Raw genomic sequence first — 7704 nt, forward strand, 5'->3', positions numbered from 1 at the left:
TCAGTCTAGATTGACAGGAGACTCCAATAGAGCAGCAGTCCTTAGCCCTTGGTTAGTCCCCGGTTGAGTCCAGGGCTTAGTGGATCAGCTTGAGCTGGCAGATGGTTCCACCTGGAACTCCAATCCTTAGCCCTCGGCCAGTCTGCAGCAATATTTCCTTGGTTACTGCTGGTGTCCACTGTTCCATTTCCTCAGTTACTGTTGATTTCTGCTAATGAAGCCAAGTACCTGAGTGTTACTTTAGATATTCAATAAGCAATTTGCTGTTTTCCTGTCTAACTTAAGGGGTGACTCAGAGGTCTTGAGGATTTGTGAGCTTGTTTTGCAGAAGAAAGAGAATGCCTTTGGGGAGGTTGTGATCACCAGATGGCCAGCCCCAACAGCTGTTGAGGCCCAGAAGTCAGATTGCCCAGGGGCTTATTGGGAGTGACCCACTTGTTTCTCAGAAGCTCCTCCTGCCAAGCCCCTTAGCTCTATAAAACCCCCTGTTTTCTGCTCTTGTTGAGGCGGATTTGAGCAAACTCATGCTCCCAGCTTCTCATCTTGGTCAACTCAAATCGGGCCTTTCTCCATCTCCAAGCACCGATGTCTCAGTGTTTGGCTTGCTGTGCACTGGGTACACAAACTTGAGAATAAGAGGTTCGTTATCACTAATGTCCACATGAGGTAAACAAATAATAGATCTATTGTTAACAGAAATTTCAGAAGCCAAAGCTGCAAAATTGGTGGGCATAGGTCAAGCACTTAGAAGCCGTTAGAGCAGTTACCACCTAAATCTAAGACTCCTGTGCTAGGATAAGTTGGTCACACTACAGGTGAGATCGACACTAGGTCATGAGGCAACCTCAAAGAAATTTCTGGGCAATGAGGTACACTGTAAAACACCACAAAATCCTCAAGCCAGAGGCACATACCTCTTAGGTGTTAATTTGATTCTGAGAGACCCAAGGCTTAACCAAAGAAATAAGATCCTTAAGTTCTAAGGAATCGAGTGCCCCACCTTCCAGCATACCTGCTTATTTTTAAGAACTATGGTCCTGAAAGCTGTAGATATCTACAAGTATGACAAAATCTTACTAAAGAAGTACACTTGAAAGCAAGGGTTCCCAAACCAAACAAACAGGATGGGACACCTATTTTAATTGGCATGGAGAAGCCTCCAAAAGGCTTCAAGATTCCAAAATAGCTTTGTTGAAAGATTCATTGCAAAAGGCTAATGAAAAATTAAAGACACAAGAGGAACCCAAAACAAAAGATTGTAAGGCTGACGTGACTCCTACTGCTCCCCTTTATCCTCCTTCACTCAAATACTCATGGTCTACTAATCCTCTGTCTGAATTGCCTTTCCACTCTGAACAGAGACTATTAAACAGTTACCTTTTAAAATAAGACCACCCGAGGCTGCAGGTGATACCCTTTAGGCATCTTTCACTTCTTGGTCAAAACCAAACGAAGGGCCATAGTTAAAGAATTTCCTAAACCCAGGGAGGATCCCCAAAAGTTTTGTGAAGACTTTAGAGTCTTCATCAGACCCATGACTCTGGTGTGGCAGATCCTCACCAGCTTGTGTACATGCTGGTAGGACCTGGTGAAGCTCAAAAATAGATTCGAGAAGCAGAATGTCATAACCTCAAGAGTGATATTCAAGATCCTCAATCTCCAACCAGAGAAAGCTCACAAAATAGCAGCCGATCTTTTAAAAGCTATTCCTAGAGTCTTCCCTGCCCACACTGAGTGGTCTATTATTCAAACCTGCAAACAAAAGAAAGATGAATCCATGACAGACTTTAAAGCCCATCCGGAAGCTCTCTTCCTATGGCATGAAGGAAGGACCTGGAAAGGCAGGCAAGGACATGCCTCAAGAGAAATAGCCTATTTCCCAGTTTTTGTTGGGTCTCTGAGACACTTCTTACTCTTGACAAAGCCATTGTAGACTTGGAAGCAAAAGCTGTTGTCGCTCTGCCTTTTCCTAGAGTGAATGCTTGCCTTTAAATTTCCCTTCACAGGTTCACCCTCTAAGAACATTACCCTCTGAAATGCTCCTGGGTTGTAGGGAACAGAGGGAAGACGGGGGAAGACTCTCACCACTTCGAAAGGAGAGTTTACAGTTCAAGCCACAAAAGGGAAAAAAATATAAGTAAATGCAAACACGAGTTGAGGTGTATTCAGTCATGAGCCTGTGTGTTTAAAGGGATAAGGATATGTCCAGAAATGAACTCAACGATCCCTGGGGCTGTTGTGAAAGAGAATCTTAGCAGCACCTCATGTCATCAGAGCTTGAGGAAATTATCCTTTACAGATAAGTTTCTTTACTTTAAATATAATCATGTACCCAAGCTTTATTAGCAAGATTTCAAGCAAATACCCTTTTCCTCTAACAGCCTAAAAATTAAACAGTGATCTCTTCACTCATCATTACTCCCTTAGGTGCACATGTTGGAGGTGATTCTAAGGGCTCATTTCATCTGTACTCTCATATTGCAATCTTTCCAAAGTCAAGATCTCTTATTTTAAAATATTCCAGGGGCTTTATCAAGAACTTTGTGAATTTTCTTACTGTACACATAAACATTCTTACTTGTTTAGTTTGGAGTTTATGAATAAATGGCTATGATAAAAATAGTCCACTAAATAACTATCCTATAAGACTTTTGCTAATGTTAGAAACTTTAAAGTCATGAGGAAAAAAAATTGTGTAATGTTATTATTGTTACCAGTTGAGCTTAATGGAAGCAAAATGTGGTTAAGATTGCCGCAGGATTTTCAGTAAAATGAATACATAGTATGCTAAGGGCTTATGAAGGGCTGGATAAATATTTGTTGAGTGAATGACTGATGCTTTGCCTTATGGGAAGAAAGTGCCACTTAATGATAAGAATATGAACACTTGAAAATGGAAAATTTCGGGAATTTGAAAAAAACAGCCAAATGCCAACATATTTTGAAATAGTAATCTCAACCACACAATTGATATATTACCTCTTGTTTAGTATACGCCAATTAAATAAGGTGAGTTAGAAGGTTTAGGCATTTAGAAGGTTTTTTTGGAGAGACATTCAGAATCCGATATCTTTGAGATACAGATAAAAGTGGCAAAACTAGTTTATTTTTCTCATCTTGCATGAGTATCATTTTAATAATAGGTTTTAGTTGGCATAAGGGGCTCTCCCCCAAAGGACCATTGCCCACCCATCAACAAATAAATCTCTTAGCATGAGAAGCAGGTGATATAATGAAAAGAGCACAGAATTTAGATTCTGACCCACTTGGGCATAAATCAGAGCACCAACATTTACAGTTGCATGTGACCAAGGGCAGAGACCAATGTGCTAGAGCCTCTCTTTCGTCATCTGAAAAATGGAGACAATAACATTTACCTTTCCGGATTGTTGTGAAGATTAGTGATAATAAATGTAAAATTCCTAACATATAATATAAATGTTAAATTAAAAAGTAGCTATTATCAAAATTATAACGAACATTCCAAAATGAGGAAATGTTTAAAAGTAAAACAAAATTATGGAACAATCATTGATTTAAAAATAAGAGCATTCAGGACTGCAATTCTAGATACAGAGCGTAATCCACAATCTGAAGTGGTATTTTCTACTCAATATGCTGTATTTTATTTTTCTATTTGCATAAAAAAATTCAAGCTTACAGAAAAATTGAAGAATAATACAATGAATGCCTGTATACCCCTCACCTAGATTCAACAATTGATAACATTTTGCCACATTCGTTCTCTCTATTACATACACACACACGCGCGCGCACACACGTATTTTCTTACCTTTTGAGAATATCATGACAATTCACTCCTAAATATTTTAGCATGCCTTTCCTAAGAATAAGGACATTCAACGAGCAAATTTATTTTAATATGTCAATCAGGAAAAGTAGATGTAAACAAATTGTAATTGTTAGGCACTAGATTCTTTTTCTTCAGTTGGAAATTTCTGCATTTTTCTAGCACCAATTTGCAATTACAGGCTTGGCAGACAACAGACTCTAGTAAGAACTACTGAAAGCTTATAAAGAAAAATGTTTTATGCAATAAGTAATTTAAAAATTACCTCTTTTATTATTAAATTAGAGTTTTATCATCAGCAACAGTATTCATGAAAACGTGTGCTTTAATATAGCACTATAGCTGTGGAAAGATATAAATGACTGAGTAGACACATCCCAAGATCTGAAGCCCAGTGTTCCAAATTTTATTACTCGCTGCTGACTTTTCTCTAGTCTTTGCTCCGCAGCTTCTCTAAACAATAATTCAACTGTGGTGGGTTAAGTTGTTGCACAATATCCATCCACCCCAGAGAACTGAGGTTCTAACAGACAGGCACTTACACAATCTTCTGCTTTTCCTTCAGCCATATCTCTGTATTCAATCTACCTTTATTTATGCACGATTCAATCAGTTCTACCCAAGGTAACTTTTCAATGTGCAAACTCACCTTTGTTAATAATTTCCTCTCCCTCAAATTTCCTCTCCTCCAGCTTTTGCTCAATTATCACAATATCTCACTCTCTCTTTATATCTACTAGCCTTTCTCTTTCCCTTCTCTTTTTTTATTGTGAACTAGCAAAATAAGCCCAATCACTACTAATTAGTTAGTTAACCTTGGACAAATTGCTTGAAGCCTCCTGGACCTCAATTTTCCCTCCTGGTAGCCAAGGTTGAGTAAGCTCTATTTGCAAAGCCAGAATTGAGAGTCAGCTCTGCTTGAGTTGAGATTAAGTAGGTGAATTCTGACCTCAACCTGCCTGAGTTCAAATCTCTGCCTCTAGGTTACTAGTTTGATGGCTACGGGTGAGCTCCTCAACTTTTCATACCTTGATTTCCTATTTGTAAAGCAGGAATGTTGATAAGAGTATCTGCTTCATAATGTGAAGTTACTATTTGTAACCAAGGACACTGTGACTGAAAAATGTGAGTCATCATTAGAATACACTCAAATTGAGGAAACAAACACCAGAAGCTTTGAGATAAGTATGGACAATAAAGAATCAATGAGATCAAATGTCTAAAAGTATTGAGCACATGTAAAATGTCCTATTAGAAGCCAGCCCTGGTAGCCTAGTGGTTAAAGTTCAGCGCACTCTTCTTTGGCAGCCCGGGTTTGCTTTCCGGTCGCAGAACCACACCACCTGTCTGTTGGTTGCCATGCTGTGGCAGCGGCTCACATAGACGAACTAGAACGACTTACAACTAGGATATACAACCATGCACTGGGGTTTTGGGGAGGGAAAAAAAGAGGAAAATTGGCAACAGATGTTAGCTCAGGACTAATCTTTCCCTGCTAAAAAAATTAAAAAGTCCTATTAGAATAGATAACAATAAATACCTCCCCTTCGCTACCTACTTTCTTCTCATTGTCTAATCAAACCTATCTGTCATCAAAAAATCAATTAAGATAAAATTTCTTAATATTATTTTGAAATTGTCATTAAAACAGTCTAATTTTCTAAAATTTAATTGTGTATTATACCAGGTACATCATAGACTGAATTTATTTGTGGGTAGTTTGGGGCTTAACCACAATATATATTATTTCTAGGTTCTCATTTTTGTCAAGTATGAATTTCAAAGAGTTAAAAGCAAAACTCTCATAAAAATAAACAGTGAGCATATGTCAAAGATATTTAACTGCTCAGTTAGGGAACAAGCAGAATGATAAAGCTGGTTCCAAGGAGGAAAGGAGAGACTAGTATATATAGTCAATGAAAGAAAGAACACTGAAAAAAGATAGCTAAAAGTCTGATTTTAAAATACTGATTGCTATAATATAAATGTTTGTGTCCCCCCCAAATTTATATGTTGAAATCCTAATCCCCAAAGGTGATGGTATGGGGCCTTTGGGAGGTACTTAAGTCATGAGGGTGAACCCTCAGTATATCGGATTAGGGCTTCATGAAAGGGGCTCCAGAGAGATCCCTAGCCCCTTCTGCCATGTGACCTGGAAGAGAGCCCTCACCTGACCATGCTGCACTCTGATTTCAGACTTCCAGCCTCCAGAACTATCAGAAATAAATTCTGTTGCTTATAAGCTACCCAGCCTGTGGTATTTTGTTATAGCAGCCCAGACAGACTAAGACACTGATTAATATCCTTCAGGACAATAAAACCATAATCTTTGGGATTATCTTTTCTACTGGAAAGATATCATCTGATTCACCAGCAGACAAAAATAATTTGCAACTTAATAATCTTTGACAAAGTAATATCTAACTTTGCAGAGTCTGGGCCAATTAACAGCAAAGAGTAGGTCAAATAAAAGTGCCATCTCTAAAATGCCCCTAAGCAGGCTGATCAGACAACGCTTTAGTACGGCAGTGAAAGCGCACTCAGTGACGCTATGCCTTATTTTTAAGTTTTGGATAATTTTTCTCAACAGTTTCAATTTACAGGTAACTTTTTATAACATAATCCATGCATAAATTATTCCCTATACAAAAGAAGTAGGTAAGTACGGCCCATGACTTTGGGCTTCATATTTGATGGGGAAACTTGAAATTTAATTTGGGAGGACAGTATATACATGCAGAAAAGACCCAAGGATATTTATACAGACGTATTTAAAAGTTTAACTTGGGGCCGGCCCAGTGGCGCAAGCGGTTAAATGCACGTGCTCCGCTGCAGCGGCCCGGGGTTCGCAGATTCCGATCCTGGGTGCGCACCGACACACTGCTTGTCAGGCCATGCTGTGGCGGCGTCCCATATAAAGTGGAGGAGGATGGGCACGGATGTTAGCCCAGGGCCAGTCTTCCTCAGCAAAAAAAGAGGAGGATTGGCAGATGTTAGCATAGGGCTGGTCTCCTCACAAAAAAGAAAATAATAAAAATAAAAAATAAATAAAAAAATAAAAGTTTAACTTGATGAATGAATAAATAGTTGGAATCAGTTTTAGCTTAATGTAGCTAATCAGAAAAACTATAAACAAGATCTTTATACGTAAAACAAACACCAACTTTTAGAAGACGTTACGTAGCTTCAAAATGCATACCATGTACTATACATTTAAAGAATTGTATTTTATTAAATTCAAAGTTCATTCCAAAAATTCTCTCAGTTGAAATTTAGTTTTTATACTAAACCAATAATTTTGAAGTCCCGTCCTCTCTGCCTCCTCTATATATACAGAACAAAAGTACTAGAAAACCCTGACTTTTTCTATGAAGAGGTAAAACTCATATGCAGGTATAGTGTATGAAAGAATACATATTCCACAATGCTTTTTTTTTTTTCAGTTTTGCCGAAAGCAATACCTTTGCTATTATGCATGCCAATATTGTAATAACATACAGATAAAATGAGCAATTCTATTTTTGGAGAAACTTTCTTTAAAATTCCTTTTCAAAATATTCATGCCTTTTCTTTTGAAAGTCGTGCTTAAACAAAGAACAGAATGTCTGAAAAGTTTGTAGAAGATTACCATACTTACTCTACCTTACCATATTGTAGGAAATGTAACCTAGAGTTAAAATCATTCTTAGGAAAGATCTCATACAGGGGGCCAGCCCAGTGACAGAGAGGTTAGGCTTGCGTGCTACACTGTGGCAGCCCAGGGTTTGCGGGTTTGCATCCCGGGCACGGACCTAGGCACTGCTTATCAAGCCACGCTGTGGCAGGCGTCCCACATATAAAATAGAGGAAAATGGGCACAGATGTTAGCTCAGGGCCAATCTTCCTCAACAAAA

The sequence above is a fragment of the Diceros bicornis genome, chromosome 17 (genome assembly GCF_020826845.1).
Source record: "Diceros bicornis minor isolate mBicDic1 chromosome 17, mDicBic1.mat.cur, whole genome shotgun sequence".
Classification (NCBI taxonomy): domain Eukaryota; kingdom Metazoa; phylum Chordata; class Mammalia; order Perissodactyla; family Rhinocerotidae; genus Diceros; species Diceros bicornis.